This window comes from Rhinolophus sinicus, chromosome 13 (genome assembly GCF_057876585.1).
Source record: "Rhinolophus sinicus isolate RSI-liver-muscle chromosome 13, RSI-T2T, whole genome shotgun sequence".
In the NCBI taxonomy this organism is placed as follows: Eukaryota; Metazoa; Chordata; class Mammalia; order Chiroptera; family Rhinolophidae; genus Rhinolophus; species Rhinolophus sinicus.
This window is the reverse complement of record NC_142513.1, coordinates 37528317-37546526: the sequence shown is the minus strand read 5'-3', so window position 1 is coordinate 37546526 and position 18210 is coordinate 37528317. Positions and strand designations below refer to the sequence as shown.

Below are 18210 nucleotides of genomic sequence, written 5' to 3'. Positions count from 1 at the left end.
CAAAAATTAACTTAAAATGAATTAAAGACTTGAACATAAAACCTGAAACCATACGTAGACAGAAAGCTCTTGGACATTGGTTTTGGTGATGATTATTTGAATCTGACACCAAAAGTAAAAGTAACAAAAGCAAAAATAAACAAGTGGGACTACATCAAACTAAAAAGTTTTGCACAACTAAGGAAACCATCAAGAAAATGAAAAAGCAGATCCTTTTGTAGTTTATAAGCATGATGATTGGCTGTTTACCCTCTTGTATGAGATGTGCCTCCCTCAAACCTTGTTATGACATTGGCACATCACCTGTCTGACGTGTGTATAGAGCATACAAAATGTATTACATATGTTGGATTGAGGTTTGCAAAACAAGTTGTTTACTAGTAGGGACAGGCCTATGACCGCACATGGGTGAGACTGATAAGAATGAAGTAAAACACGTTTTTGTGTGAAACTGAGCATAACAAAATTGAGTGATATACACGTTCACCAAAACAACTTCAGGTTGTCACCTAAGAGATAAACAACTCCTGGCAAACAACTTCTGGTTATTACCTAAGAAGTAAACAAGTCCAAGGAAAAGAGGATAAAAGCAGAACTCCAGAGCAATGCCATGAGTGGTCCAACTGGGCACTCCTATTCAGACCCTCTGTGAGACTCTGAGTGAGACATTCCAGAATGATCCTCTAGGATGTTCATCTGGGCCATCCAACAGAGTCCTCTGCAAGGTGCAAGCAGTATTACCCGGAGTCTCCGAAGCTCTTCTTTGCAACATCAGCTTGCCTCAGACATGTCGTGAGCCCAGTCGCCTCTCCCAGACAAAGGACCTTCTCCAACTCAATTTGACTCTGAGACTTGGTTCATTATTAAATACTATTCTATTCTGTATAACCTTCTGTGCTTACCAGAGCATTGGCCTCTGGGGGGACATTGGTTCCCAAATAAAGCTGTGTTACTAACTCTATCTGAACCTGTGCGTCAGGACTTTGTTCCCACTTGTGTCAGGAGTACCATGCAGGGACGTAGGGCCCTGCCGAGGGATTAATATCCCCTTGACTTTCAGGAAGAGACTGAAATATAGCGACTGCCCTTATAGGAGCTCACAAAAACATGAAATGAAAAAAATGAAAAAAAGAAAGAAAAAAAAATGAAAAGGCAACCTACTAATTCAGAGAAAATATTTGCAAATCATATATCCAATAATGGGCTAATACCCAAATTAAAGAAAGAACTCATACAATTCAATAGCAAAAAAAAAAAAAATCTTATTTAAAAATGGGCAGATCTGAATAGACATTTTTCTAAAGAGGCATACAGAGGGCTAATAGGTACTGGAAAATATGCTCTATATCATTAACCTTCAGGGAAATACAAATCAAAACCACAATGAGGTATTATCTTAGACCTATTCGAATGGTTATTATCAAAAAGACTAGAAATAACAAGTATTGGAAAGGATGGTAGAAAAGAGAACTCTTGTGAACTGTTGGTGGGAATATAAATTGGTGCAACCACTATTGAAAACAGCATGCAGGCTCCTCCTCAAAAAATTAAAAACAGAGCTACCATATGACCCAGCAATTCCACTCTGAGTTTTTACCCAAAGAAAACAAAAGCAGTGTAGAAACAACCTTGTTTTCTTTCCTGTTGTTCCTTACACCCAAATGCCCTCCCTCCTCATCTTCAGTGATGGACGAATAGATAAATAAATGGATATATACATACATATATATATATATATATATATATATATATATATATATACACATATATATATGTATGTATTTACACACACACAATGGAATATTATTTAACCATAAAAATATGAAATCTTGGCATTTTCAATAACGTGGATGGACTTTGAAGGCATTATGCTACGTGAAATAAGTCAGACAGAGAAAGAAATACTTTATGATATCTCTGATAATCAAATATATATATATACACACACACACACACACACACACACACACATATATATATACAATTAAGTTCACGAACTTGCTACCATGCACTTACATTGGCAGAACTGTACAAACAGCTCAGTAAGGTTTCATAACCTTGGTATATCAGTGTCTCACAGCTGTGTTTGTGTCGATGTGTGCTGTTGTGGCGTTCATTATTGTTGTGTGTTTTTGTGTGCTGTCGTGAGAATGTCTGAGCTTGAATTAGAGCAACAAACAAACATTCAATTTCTTGTTAAACTTGGCAAGAGTGGAAGTGAAATCAGGGACATGTTAGTCCAAGTTTATGGGGATAATTCCATGAAGAAAAAGGCAGTGTACAAATGGATTAAACGTTTTTCTGAGGGGAGAGAACACGTCACCCATGAAGAGAGGTCAGGGTGGCCAGTAACGGGCAAAACTGCTGAAAGCATTGAAAAACTTCATCGAATTGTGCGTCAAAACTGTCAGTTGTCTGTGAGGGGCATAGCAGCCCAAGTAAACATCGGTAGAGAAACAGTTAGGAAAATCTTAACTGAAAGTCTTGGCATGAGAAAGGTGTGTGCAAAAATGGTCCCGAAGGAGCTCACTGATGAACAAAAGCAAAGGAAAGTCGAAATTTCCCAAGACATTTTGGAGAGGCAAGACGATGTTTTGGGCCGTGTTATCACCGGTGATGAAACATGGGTGTACCAACTAGGACCTTGAAGCGTTAAAGTGCACAATGGAAGTGAGCCAATTCTCCATGGCCAAAAATGTTCTGTCAGTCCAAATCAAGAGTCAAAACAATGTTGCTAACCTTTTTTGATATCAGAGGGTTTATTCATTATGAATTCGTAGCAACTGGACAAACAGTTAACAAAGTTTACTATTTGGAACTGCTGAAAAGGCTGCGTGAAAAAGTCAGATGAAAATGACCTGAACTTTTCACCAACAATTCATAGCTCTGCATCACGACAATGCACCAACTCACACGGCACTGTCTGTGAGGGAGTTTTTAGCCAGGAAATAAATAACTGTATTGGAACACCCTCCCTACTCACCTGATCTGGCCCTCAATGACTTCTTTCTTTACCCGAAGATAAAGGAAATATTGCAAGGAAGACATTTGGATGACACTCAGGACATCAAGGGTAATACAACGACAGCTCTGATGGCCATTCCAGAAAAAGAGTTCCCAAATTGCTTTGAAGGGTAGACTAAGTGATGGCATAGGTGCATAGCTTTCCAAGGGGAGTACTTCAAAGGTGATTGTAGAGATATTCAGCAATGAGGTATGTAGCACTTTTTCTAGGATGAGTTCATGAACTTAATTGTCAGACCATATATATATATATATATATATATATATATATATATATATATACACACACACACACACACACATGCGCGCACACACACACACACACACTCACACACATATATATACTCACAGATACAGAGAACAGGTTGGTGGCTGCCAGAGAGGGATGGGTGGTGAGGGGTGAAATAAATAGATGAACTTCTTTTTGTTTTCTGGTTTTTAGTTTAAATAAATGGAATATAAAAAAGAATATCACCTTTATGTAGACACTATAGTGATAATTATTGAAGGTAAAAATCTTTGATTAGTGCTAAAATTAATGGGTGAAATTATGATGAGAAACAGGATATTTGCATAGTCTCAAAGTATTTTCTTACATTTTACCAAAGGGAAAACAGAAATTACAATGAGGAAACTCTGTAGACACCACTTTCTTTGAGTGATCAAAGAAAGCCCCACCGGAAATAAGACAGGTTGACACCTTTTTTCCTCAGTATGATGCACTGAAAGAGCACAGTATTTCTTCTGTGGTATTCTTGCCTTAAATACTATCTTGGTCAGCTAAGGCTACTAAGACAAATTATCATAGGCTCAATGACTTAAACTACAAACATGTTTTCCTCACGGTTCAAGGGGCTGAAAGTCCATGATCAAGGTGTCAGTAGATCCTGTGCATGGTAAGAGCCCATTTCCTGGTTTGCAGATGCTTATATAGTGTTAAAACAATCATAGGTAATAGGTAAATGAAAGTGAGTGACTGTGTCCTATATAAAACTTTATTTACAAAAACAGGAGATGGGATAGATTTGGTCCATGGACTGTAGTTTGCTGACTCATGATCTATTTGTATGTATTTATTATACAAAAACTTAGAGGTGACTGCTATATAGACAGTTAGTGGTGGCTTGTAGAAATCGGAAATTATATAATGTAATATTTTTTATCAACCTTTAGTTATGGAGGTATAAGTTAGAATGTATTTGTCCCAATGCCAAAATATCACTCCACAATTTGTCGATGACAATGGGAAATGTACCTTTATGACGGAGAAATCCCCAAGTCACCACCTACACATGTATCATAAATAGTGGGAAAATCTTACTTCATATGCCTCCTGATATAATGCAAAATGAATCAAGCAGAATCATCTATGATGGATTATTGCCCACAATGTTTAACATAATTGTAATCAAGCCTGTAGATATCATTCCCAGCCTATAGGACATACAAGAGAGAGCGCACAAGTTAAACACCTTGAAGGAACAACCAGAAAAGTTTAGAGTAAGAATCATGTTGCAAGACAACTGAAATGATCTCTTAAAGAAATAATGTTATGGAAAAAAGTACGTGTGAAGAAGACAGTTCAAATTAAAAGAGACTAAAGTAATATATAAAAATTTGTTTACTTCTGGTTTGAAAGAAATTGCTATAAAATATATTTTGGGTAACAATGGACAAATTTGAATATAGTCTGGTTGTTAGATAATATTACAAAATCACTGTGACTTTTCTTACATGGAATACTTATATTGCAATTTGTAGAAGAATATACTTATAAATGACAAAATATTTAAAGATGTTAGTGACTAGAAAAATATAAGCAAACACACACAAAGAAAAATGAAATAAATGTAGAAATAGGTTTACAGTTGCTGAACCAAGGTGGTGGGTTTCTGTGTATTCATTATACTACTGTTTTGATTTTCCTGCATATTTGAAGGTTTTCATAAGAAAACGTTGAGAAAATAATTATATTTGATAATATGCCTTGAGGGGAGAATATTTTATAGTTAAATTTTCTGTATAACTGCCACTTCAATAAGAAGGTGAGAAAACATGTATTCTAAATATCACAGGATAGAATAAAGGTCTTTTAACATTAAATTCTATATCATATGTTTTCTAATAGTTAATTACAAGAAGATAAATAATTTCTTAAAAGGAAAACAGTTGTCACCTGGCCCTATAAATAAGAGATGTAAACTTGAATGACCAGGGAAACTGAAAACATTTATTATGATGTCACTAAATTTGATACAGGGACACAATTTATTCCACACATACAAATATGTCTTAATTATGTCACTTTTATAGGGTAGGAAAAAACTATAAACTCTCCAGTCCCAAACAAAGAATTAACTTCAGTGTTTTTTAGATAACCAATGCAAGACATTATCCAATGTTTGAAGACGAAAAGCAATTTCTCAGAATTAGAGAAATGGAAGGGTCACTGTGGAACCAGCTACAGTCATCATTCAGGTAGTCTTGGTTTTAACCATTTTTGCTTCTTGCCTCATGACCACAGTTCCTTCCCCTTTATTGTCACTGTATATCAATTAATTATTAAGCTAAAAACTGAGGTACATTTCTGTAAATGGTATCTGTCTGAGTCTGACTCTGGGAGAACTACTCTCCAAGAAGTTATTGAGATCCTGCAGACAGAAGGAGAACGAGCCTCATAAACAGGGTAGCAAACGCTATTGGTGCCCCATCCATATCCCCTTCAAAATCACGACTCCTGAGCATATCACTAGAGTTTCTCTGCATGGGGGCTTTCTATAGATTTAGGAGTCCATTTAGTCAAAGTGCAGGGCATATAGAGAATGCTAGGGAGCTAATGCAACCTAGGAACAGTTTTTAACTAATTTCCTTTTATTTTCTTACTTTATTGGGGTGACAATTGTTAGTAAAATTACATAGATTTCAGGTGTACAATTCTATATTACAACATCTATAAATCCCATTGTGTGTTCACCACCCAGAGTCAGTTCTCCTTCCATCACCATATATTTGATCCCCCTTACCCTCAACTCCCACCCCTCATCCCCCTTACCCTCTGGTAGCCACTAAACTATTGTCTGTGTCTATGAGTTTCTGTTTCTCATTTGTTTGTCTTGTTCTTTTGTTGTTTTTTGTTTATATACCACATATCAGTGTAATCCCAATGGCATTTTTTAAAGAAATAGAACAAAAAATCATCATATTTGTTTGGAACCACAAAAGACCCCAAATAGCCAAAGCAATCTTAAGAAAAAAGAACAATACTGGAAGTATCACACTCCCTGACTAGCTTGTACTACAGGGCTACAACAATGAAAACAGCATGGTATTGGCAGAAAAACAGATACATAGACCAATGGAATAGAATTGAGAACCCAGAAATAAAACCACATAAATATGGACAGATAATTTTTGACAAAGAAGCCAAAAACATACAATGGAGAAAAAACAGCCTCTTCAATAAATGGTGCTGGGAGAATTGGATAGCCACGTGCAAAAGAATGAAACTGGACTGCTATCTGTCACCATGTACCAAACTTAATTCAAAATAGATCAAAGACTTAAGCATAAGACCTGAAACAATAAACTGCATAGAAGAAAACATAGGTACTAAACTTATGGACCTCGAGTTCAAAGAGCATTTCATGAATTTGACTCCAAAGGCAAGGGAAGTAAAAGCTAAAATAAACAAATTGGACTATACGAAACTTAAAAGAGTCTGCACAGCAAAAGAAACCATCGGCAAAATAAAGAGGCAACCAACTTAATGGGAGAAGATGTTTGCAAATAGTGCCTCCGATAAGGGGCTAATATCCAAAATACACAAGGAACTCATGCAACTCAACAACAAAAAACAAACAACCCAATTAAAATATGGGCCGATGACCTGAAGAGATATTTCTCCAAAGAGGACATACAAATGGCAAATAGATATATGAAAAAATGCTCAACATCACTAATCATCAGAGAAATGCAAATCAAAACCACAATGAGATATCACCTCACCCCAGTCAGAATGGCTATCTTCAAGAAGACAAAAAGTAACAAATGTTGGAGAGGCTGTGAAGAAAAAGGAACCCTCATACACTGTTGGTGAGAATGCAGACTGGTGAAGCTGCTATGGAAGGCAGTGTGGAGGTTCCTGAAAAAAATTACAAATAGAATTACCACATGACCCAGCAATCCCTCTCTTGGGTATCCACCCAAAAAATCTGAAAACATTTATACATAAAGACACGTGTGCTCCAATGTTCATTGCAGCTTTGTTTACGGTGGCCAAGACATGGAAACAACCAAAATGTACTTCGATAGATGAATGGACAAAGAAGTTGTGGTATATATACACAATGGAATACTATTTGGCAGTAAGAAAAGATGATATAGGAACATTTGTGACAACATGGATGGATCTCGAGAGTGTAATGCTGAGCGAAATAAGTCAGACAGAAAAAGCAGAGAACCATGTGATTTCACTGATATGTGGTATATAAATCAAAAACAACAAAAGAACAAGAGAAACAAATGAGAAAGAAAAACTCATAGACACAGACAATAGTTTAGTGGTTACCAGAGGGTAAGGGGGGTGGGGGGTGGGAGATGAGGGTAAAGGGGATCAAATATATGGTGATGGAAGGAGAAGTGACTCTGGGTGATGAACACACAATGGGATTTATAGATTATGTAATACAGAATTGTACACCTGAAATCTATGTAATTTTACTAACAATTGTCACCCCAATAAATTTAAAAATAAGAAGAAGAAGAAGAAGAAGAAGAAGAAGAAGAAGAAGAAGAAGAAGAAGAAGAAGAAGAAGAAGAAGAAGAAGAAGAAGGAGAAGAAATCACCTCAACAAGGTAGGACAGGAGGTAATTGTGGTGACAATGGTTAACTAGATAGGAACAGTTCTTTAGACTTAAAACACTTTACTCCCCAAGGAACTATCATAGGTGCTTGATTATCTGGAAGCAAATAAGCACCTTTGTCTCTATTCCTAATTTATAGTCTCTGTCTGTCTGGAATTTGTCCTTCTTTCTTTACCCTTCTGATTCATACCTCAATGCACCAAGTCATGTCTAGCTGCAGCCAACCTGTATAATCAGCTTCCTGGCCTCTGCTTAGCATGACCCAACTTCTACACCTGTATGCATACCTCATACTGACAGCCTGGCTCCTATAGAATCACCTGACTTTATTCACCTTTGTATAAACCCCTAAATTATTGTTCTTTAAAATAAATATATCCTAAATACAAAAACTTCTTTCTAGAGACTTTTCTACAGCATTTTCAATGCTGATCTAAAATCATCAGCCATACTTAATCCTGAAGCAAGACACATAAATATTTCATTTCAGAAGAAAATTGACGTGTTCAGAATTGTAGAAATATACTTCTGAAGCTTCATATTTTGGTTTCCTCCACTTCTGCTTGCCCTAATCATCACAGTAAGATTTACACTTCACTTATTTTCTTTTTGGTAGCATCTGGCAGCATTTAAGCTTTTAAACAAGTTTCATAGTATAAAGGAATCATCTATACTGGATCATTTGTACATTCCTTGCGAATGGAATGACTTTGTAAATTCATAAAATTATAGTTTAATTGTAAAGTAACATTGTAATTGTTTCCATGGAGTTCCAGAACCACTTATGTTATCAAAACTTTGAAATAAAGATAAGTGAAACACATCTATAAAGAGGAGGCAAAAACAAACTCCCAAAATATTTCTCTCCTAAACTTGAACAAGAGAATAAACTTAGAAAGTAGCCAAAATTCCCCCAAATAATTAAGTAGTTAGAAAACAAGGAATAGAGTGCAACCTATGTCTTAAACTTTTATGCCTAAGCCTCCCCACCACAAAAAGGAAGGAAAGAAAAAGAAGGAAGGAAAGAAAAGAGGGAGGAAAAAGTTGCAGATATTGTACACTACAACTTCTAACTTCATCAATGACCCTTGAAATACTGGGGACTCATAATGAGGTCAGAAAAATACCATAAACTCTCATTAATATTATCTAATATAAATAAAATAGACTGAGGGGTTAATAAGATGGTCCTGAAAGTAATAAAGGAAATGAACTTCCAAAACAGAAGCTGTTATATTCTGTACAGCACCTCAGTAGAGATAGGAAAAGTGACCCAGTCTTGCTTGTTCCAGGACATTGCTAAATTGGGAGAAGGATCTGAACTTCACAGGGTTTTTTTTATGGTCCTGGACATATAATGGAGTCTCAGAAGAGAGCAAGAGTAACATCTGTATTTCCAGAAGTAGTTGCACACAAGTGTAATAGAATGCCTCTCTTCCCTCACCTGTGAACCCTCAACCCCAGAAAGCTGGAGACAAAACTTCAAACTACAACTCATAAAGGAAAAGTCAACAGGTTTTATACAAGGCCTTTTCATAGAGTAAGTGGGTAAAAGAAGCCCAGAAGAAACAAAACTATGCCAAGCACAGAACTAGTGGTCTTCCCTGGTACATGTCTGTATCCTAATCTCCTCTTATAAGGGCCAGTCATATTGAATTGGGAATCACCCATATGACCTCATTTAAGTTAATTACCTCTTTAAAGACCTTATCTCTAAATACAGTCACTTTCTGGGTACTGAGAATTAGGATTTCGACATACAAACTTTGGAGTGGCACAATCCAGTCCATAACAGAACTCATTCCACCTCTGCCACTTACTAAATGCTGGACATTAAGAAAGTTATGTGTTTTTCACTATAGAATGTGAATTATCACACCCACTCACAGGGCTGTTGTGAGCATTTATGCATGAAACAACTCAACATGGTGCCTAGCACATAATAGGTGATCTAGAGATATTTGCTGATACTGACACTCAGTGAAACAGTTCTCTGTCAGCCCACTTGAAAGTACTCCATTGCATTTCTTTCAAATCCAGTGCAAACTTTTTCTTAACAATTTTTTTTCCTTTTAAAGCAAATTAGTGTACTTTTACTGTTTTTGTTTTTTTGTGTTTGCTTGTATAAGGGAAGGATTGATGGAAGAATACCTAAGAGGTAGGAAAAAAGTGAGAAAACTTTGCCCAGAAGATAAATTTGTTTCTTTAATCGAACAACAGTAATTTAGTTCTAGGAAAAGAGCCTTTGCTTTTCTCTGACATGAATTTTTTTCAGTAATCCAGGAGATGTATCATGGACATACTCTCATGACAAAATTAAATTTATTTTCATCAGTCCAAAGCATCAGACACATGCTATCATTAACACACAATGGGATTTACAGATGATGTAATACAGAATTGTACACCTGAAATCTATGTAATTTCACTAATAATTGTCACCCCAATAAATTAAATATATATATATATATATATATATATATATATATATATATATATATATATTTTTTTTTTTTTTTTTTTTTTTTTTTTTAAAGACTGCTGGTGTTATTGCAAATGACATTATTTCATCTTTTCTTATGGTATAATAGTATTCCATTGTGTATATATACCACATCTTTATCCAATCAAACCAAAAACAACAAAAGAACAAGACAAACAAATGAGAAACAGAAACTCATAGACACAGACAATAGTTTAGTGGTTACCAGAGTGTAAGGGGGGTGGGGGTTGGGAGATGAGTGTAAGGGGGATCAAATATATGGTGATGGAAGGAGAAGTGACTCTGGGTGATGAACACACAATGGGATTTATAGATGATGTAATACAGAATTGTACACCTGAAATCTATGTAATTTTACTAACAAGTGTCACCCCAATAAATTTAAAAAACAAATAAAAAAAAAAGAAAAAGAAAGAAAGATACTTTGGTTGTTTCCATGTCTTGGCCATCATAAATAAAGCTGCAATGAACATAGAAGCATATATACCTTTACAGATAAATGTTCAGATTTTTGGGGGTAGATATCCAGGAGAGAGATTGCTGGATCTTGAGATTATTATGCTAAGTGAAATAAATCAGGCAGAAAAAGTAGAGAACCATATCATTCACTGATATGTGGTAAATAAAACTGAAAACAACAAAGGAACAAGACAAACAAATGAAGAAACAAAAACTCATAGACACAGATGATAGTCTAGTGGGTACCAGAGAGTAATGGTGAAGGGGGAGCAGTAGATGAGGGTAAAAGGGATCAAATACATGGTGATGGAGGGATAACTGACTCTGTGTGGTGAACACACAATGTGATATATAAATGAAGTATTATAGAATTGTACACCTGAAACCTATGTAACTTTACTAACAATTGTCACCCCAATAAAGTTTAATTAAAAAAAGAAAAGATTGTTGGTGTGTTCCATTGGTCCTGCCAATGGATGAGCTTAGGGATAAATAGGCTGGGGAGAATGTTCTGTGCCATGTTTTGTACCCTACTCTGATTCACGAGATCACAAAGTTTATAAAACTGTAAAACTTATATGGTCAATTAAAATAGAACCAGATGCTTACCCTTCCACTTAGAAGTCCCTACCTTCACAGGTGTGACCAAGGTTGAAGTGATCTGACCTGACTTTCCATCTCTCCCATAAGGAATCCATATACATAAGTGACTGCAATCAACAATGGGTTTTATAAGACCCACATATACACAAAAATAATTTTTAAAGGATTACAACAGAAGTCCTATGGTGTTTTTGCTTATATATTTTGTATCTTGAGGAATGAAGGGAAGGAAAGCCATCACTCCATGTCAAACCGCAGACCTGGGAGCCCAGCACGAAGAACTGGGGTTTCTTCCTGAATCCCTGCAGGACACCTGACAGTGCCACAGAGAGTATGATGGACAGTTTGAATTGGCACAAGTGGGAAGAACTGACAGAGAGCTAGGTGAATTTAGTGTTGTGGGGAGGGAATCAGATAAAGATCTCTCACCTTCTTTCTCTAGAGAGTGTGGGTTAGTGGGAGGACAATCACTAGAGAGAAGGCAGAAGAGTAGTAAATGCTTGGAAGAGCTGCTGTCTGAAATGGAATAAAGTGGGAGAGGTGCGAAGCACAGGAGCAGAGAGTACAATGAGGGAGCACGAATGGAAGGAGTTACAGATCCTAGCTGCAGAGCACTCAATCCTCTTTTCTGTGTGGTGTTCTAAGAGGTTGGAGGTGGTTTTAATAGAAAACATATGCTACCCTTTCTCATCCCTGAGGTGTGAAAACTGAGGCCACAGCTGAGTCATGCCATGAATAACAATATCCCACACTGGCTGAGCCGATCCTTTCTGATTGGACACACATCAGTGACTTTCTGAGCTGGCACCTCTGCTGCATTGCCACATTCACACAACAAGAAGCCCAAAATCTATCTTTCTTGTTTGGTGACTACAGTTTTACATACTTAACACACATATTTGAGAGCTTGAAGAATGGGGAGCCTTGAGATGAAAGAGGACTTGAATGATCTTGTGGAGATGGGCACCCTCTAGCTGCCCTTTCCACCAATTGTCATAACATGTTAGGCCAAACAAAAAATATTAAAATATGATCCAATACAACCTTAAGCAAGGCACTCTCCAAGCCTCAGTTTTCTTTCCTGTAGAATAAAAAATGTATTTAATGGTAATAACCTCTTCATAGGGTGGTTATTCAATGACATATAAAAAAAGCACTTGGCAAAATTGTTGGGCACTTAGTAGTTGCTCAATAAATGGTAGCTTAAAAATTAGGTAATGAGCAGACAAAGTGAATATATTTAACTTTACTCCTCTTTGTTAAGACTGTGTTGTCTTAGCCTGAGACTTTCAGAAAACAAAATCTGGGACAACAGCTTATCTGCAACTCTTTTATTAGGGAAGCAGAAGTGAGGGAAAGAGAATGGTGCAGGGAAGGCAACAGAGCAAATATAAGAGGGTGTGCTAGAGAGATGGCCACTGTTTCATAGTAAAACCAACTAATTGCATCACCTTATGGGCCTTCAAAGAGCCCATAAGGGCTACTGCATCTAAGAAGTCTTGGGGAAGAGTGGTGAAGAGAGAGGAGAAGAATTTACCTACTAGCTCTCAACTCCCACTGATCACTTTTATCCCATTAACTCCCCTGCCTTTTGGGGTGCACCCATGTGAGTGCCAAGCAGGTCCCAATGTATCTTCATCCTCAGTGACAGCAGGGAAGCCCGGTGTTGAAGAAAAGAGGCTCAAGGTGTGGGCATGAGACATGGCACTATCAGAGAAGTCATACACAATGTCAGTTGTCTTATTGCCATGGCAATACGAGCTAAGCCGAAGTTGGTCTCCAAAGTGAAAATTAGGGAGAAACAAGTGGCCAAGAGTCCTGGAAACAAATGAATCGGGGATGACCTGAAGTTGGACTAAAAGTTCCTGACATACCTAGGTTTTGAAAACCCCTTTTAAACATACCGAATTATATTTTTTACCTAAATATTCTAGGAGATGGAGATATACTCATAGTTCCAAACTTCAGAGGTTCCTAATATTCAAGCTTTCTTTTATTTGGTAGGTGTCCTAAATTGAATCAAATAGGTATTGGTAGAAAATCAAGAGTTAAGTATTAAAGGAGTACTTAACAAATCAAAGATTTTGTAAGGAAAAGTCTTTATATTATGAATAACTGCCCTCTAACCATTCTGTTTTTATATGGTGGATTTTCAACTGATAAAATGTTCTTGCACAATGCCTTTCTTTTTTGTGCTATTTTCATTCAGTTTGCTATTAGACTTTGTGGCATGGGGAATTCTTATCATCTTCGCTAAAGTGTGAAGGCTATTTGTTACACAATATAACTGACTCAGATATTCAGCCTCAAACTCTTTAAGAGAAGTGGCAGATCCTTATATATCTTACACTTCTCCACAGTATTTCTAGAGGACAGCAAATTCTCAGTTTTATATGTTGAGTGGGAACAAACCTAAATACCGGACATTAGGAGAATTTAAATAAATGATAGGGCAGTCATATAATGGAACGTCATACAGAACAGTTGTAAAAACAACAATAGGAGTTACCCTTTAATATAGAGATGGAAATGGAAGACAATTATTTTAAGCGAATAAGCAAATTGCAGATCAATATGTATAAAGCAACCCTATTTTGATTATACAGAGGGTGCCAAAAAGATGTATGCACAATTTGAGAAAGGAAAACTATATTAAAAGTGTAATACTCAATATATACCAGTAACAAAAGGTGAATACAAGTCACATTTGACTTCTGCAATTACAAGAGGTGCTCAGAGTGGTTACCATCAGCGTCCAGACACTTCTGATTACAGCGAACTACTGCTTGAGCAACGTTGAACAAAGTGTCCACGTGTATGCACTTTTTTTGGCACCCCTGGTATATACATACACACTGTATGTGGATATGCACATTTAGAAATCTAGAAGGTAAGTGTACACACTAAACTGTTAAAGGCCGTTATCTCAAGGGATGAGAGCGGTAGGGGGGAACATTTTCTCTTTTTACTTGTTTGTGTTTTTTTCAACAAACATTTATTACTTATGTAATTTAAAAATGAACAAGTTAAATAAGCAATGCTTTGAATGATTCATGGGTATTTGATGACACATTACAAAAAATAAGCAAGTCGGTAAAATGATTACTTAGTTTTGACACCGAATTAGTCAGGTACCATCCTTCATTTAATCCTGTAGGAAGAAAAGGCTAGTTCTCTCCTTTGTCATCCCTATGAGAGCCATTGGAACCTCTGCATTACTTTATTTTATTTTTTTATCTTTGAGTATTTTTATTTTCTAAAATTAGGATTGAACTGCCTCTCTTCTTTAAGTAGGAATTGGGTATGGGGGATTCATGTCTATGAAATGACAAAATTGGCACTCTGCATTCTTAATTCCCCCCTAAATAAGTGATCTTGGCTGACTTGCTTGGCTATACATCATCATATTTGCAGCATCATTCTTCAGCAGACAGTTCTGTTTACAATTGTAATGGGGAGTTTAAAACTTCTTGGCCAATATAGCTAATCAGCTATACATAATCAGCACTGGTTTTTGCTTCTTTTAATTCTCAGAATTTCATTACCTAAATGGAATGTTTTTGTGCACTACATACGTTTAAACGATAACATAGGAGGCATATGATTTGGCATAATGTCTCTATATCCCAAGGAATCCCACATAGCAGAGCATGATAAATACCTACTTCAAATCCTTGGAAATGAGGGATCAGTTATTTCAGGCTGTGTTCATTTCTTGGACCTTTGTGTGACGTCCCCCATGATATATAGAGAATTACCCAGCAAGGGCAGGGTGCAACTTTTCCTAGGAAGGACAGAGGGATGGAATGAAATTTAGCTGCTTTCTGGGTTTGCATCAGCAACCCCAACACTCAGCCCATCGAACATTTTCTAAACACTGACAAAAACACATCTTCGTCGTCCCAGAAGAACCGGCCTATCCCAGTTCTACATCCCTTTTTATTTATTTACTTCCTGCTTTCATTCCTTCCCACCCCACAACCTTTATTCTTAGGCCACCAATTACATATAACAAGCAAATGTGTTAGAATGGCAGATGCTAACCTGAGGCATCAGAGAATCCTTTGGAAATATTTAAAAATAGATAATGTCAAAGAAGGCTCATCTGAGTCCTGTGAAAAAAAGAGAAGGATCAAAGACAGCTCTCTGAAGCTTTAGCAGAATGCCAAAGAACCTCAGATCTGAGTTGAGAGGAATACTTTGTTACACTAACACTGGCTAACAACACATAACTCATAAAAAAATCCCAAGCAATGAAAGCCAACAGAATTTGAAAGAACATATATTCATCAAAATGGAACCACTTTCACTAGATTTTTTTGTTCTTTTCACACCTTTGCTCTTCTGAAAGAAAAAAAAAATCAAGGAATACATCCATAACCCATGAACAAATTTTCCTTTTCATGTAGAGGAGACCTATGAATGTGAATGAATTAAAAAAAGAGATCTGCATCATTGTTTTTTACTATATGCTAAATGAAATTTACCATTGATTTCTATTATAAATTTAGGCAACAAATGACAGTCATATTATTAAAATCCATGACTTTGGTACCAATAGAAATAATAGATATTTTTATACCACATTAAAATTGTTGCAGACATCTTGAAATATTGTTTATATTCATCACTATTCAAATTACGGTAGGTAAATGACCTACCTGGATCTCATTATTTAATGTGTTAATAAAGAAGCAATATATTACAATGTCACAAATTTTATATTTTAATACTTGTATCTCAACATAAATGGTTTCTTATGTAATTATATGTATTTTATTTTATTTTTCTAAAAACACTATTCTGAGAAGGGATCCACAGGCTTCAACTAACTGCAAATGCATGGCAAAGCAAGCCAGGTACAGAACACCCAACTGAGTCCAGTCAAAATTGGCCACCCATAAGAAAGTTATCTAAAAAACATGGTTGTGGTTGGAGCCAGTAATTTTTGGAGTGGTTTGTTATATAGCAATAAATAAACAAGATATGCCCATACTATTATTTATTCAACATTTTTCTCTAAAGCAACTTTTTCACTTAAATAAATCCATTTTTAAACAGCCTTTATAGAAGTATGCAAATAGAAACAAATGTTTTCACTTGACACAAATTGAAGCAAACCAAAACAAATACAAGGAAAACACTGATCGATGCTATTAAATTTTAGCTTGATATGTTGTCTGGGAAGGTCCTTTATTAAAAAGAAAAGTGTATGATCCAACAATTCCACTCTGAGGTATCTATCCAGAGAAATCCAAAACTCTAATTCAAAAAATGTATGCACCCCTATGTTTATTGCAGCACTATACACAATAGCCAAGGCATGGAAACAACTGAAATGCCCATCAGTAGACGACTGGATGAAGAAACTTTGGTACATTTATACAATGGAGTATTCCGCAGCCATAAAGAAGAAAGAAATCTTACCATTTGCAATAACATGGATGGACCTAGAGAACAGTATGTTAAATGAAATAAGTCAGACAGAGAAAGACAAATACCATGTGATCTCACTTATATGTGGAACCTAAAGTAAAGAATTAATGAATGAACTAATCAGAAACAGTCTCAGAGACATAGAGGAAAAACTGAGGGTTGCTAGATGGGAGGTGGGGTGGGGATAAAAGGGAAAGTGAGGGGATTAGAAAGCACAGTCAGTTACCACATGTTTGCCACGGGGTTACGAAAGCCAATTTAGGGAATGCAATCAATAATGTTGTAAAGATTTTGTAGGGTATCCGATGGACACTTGTCTCATTAGGGAGACCATCTCAGGGATGATGTAGATGGTTGATCACTGCGCTGTACACCTGAAGCTGAAGCTGAACAATAATGAATGTCAACTACAATTATATATATATACACATATATATACATATATATGTGTATATATATATATATATATAGTTATATATATGCATGTATATATACATATATACATATACATATATATATATAGTTATATATATGCATGTATATATACATATATGCATATACATATACATATACATATACATATACATATACATATACATATACATATATATATATATATATATATATATATATATATATATATATATATAGTTACAGGACACGGAGTACAGCATAAGGAATAGAGACAGTGGAAATGTAACGGCTGTGTGCGATGTCAGAGGGGTAGAAAATGGGGGGACAGGGTTGTCACTGTGTGAGGGATATAAATGATAAATGTCTAACTATTACATTGTTTTGTGCACCTGAAACTAATAAAAAAATAATTAAAAAGAAAGAAAAGTGTTAGAAGGGTGATAAAGACACATGACCGTGAAAGTGAGACCTTCACCCCAATGAATGCAGAAGGACTAAATGAGAAGTGTGATTCCATGTTATATAATTCCCTCACCCTTTTCCTTTTATGATCAGGATTTCTAGTGGGTGGTCTTAACCCACATTTGGGAAGCACTGGTCAGGACAGTACGGTCTAATTGGATGTACAGGGAAATGGAATCTTTGTATAAATGGGTGCTTTGTCTCCTAATATTTGAATGAAAGGGCATAAAATTGAGGGCACTTGGGCCATACTACACACATTCCCTCCAGACTATGACTGTGCGGAGTCTGGGCTATTAAAGACCAACCAGCTCTTCACATGGACAAGTAAACTGAGGCCCAATCAGATTAGATACCTTGGCCAGGTTCTTACAATGAGTCAAGGGCAACCTCTGGAGTGGAAAAAAAAAGAATAGTATCACTCCTGCCGCCATAGGACAGAGAGC

General features: G+C 36.2%; 1 non-coding gene across 1 annotated transcript; it reads left to right on the top strand.

Moving 5' to 3' along the window:
- The first annotated feature begins 209 nt into the window (after window positions 1-209).
- Window positions 210-313, top strand: LOC141568389 (small nucleolar RNA U13). Its single transcript, XR_012491533.1, has one exon. It is a non-coding gene; the product is annotated as a small nucleolar RNA U13 (small nucleolar RNA).
- The last annotated feature ends 17897 nt before the right edge of the window (window positions 314-18210 follow it).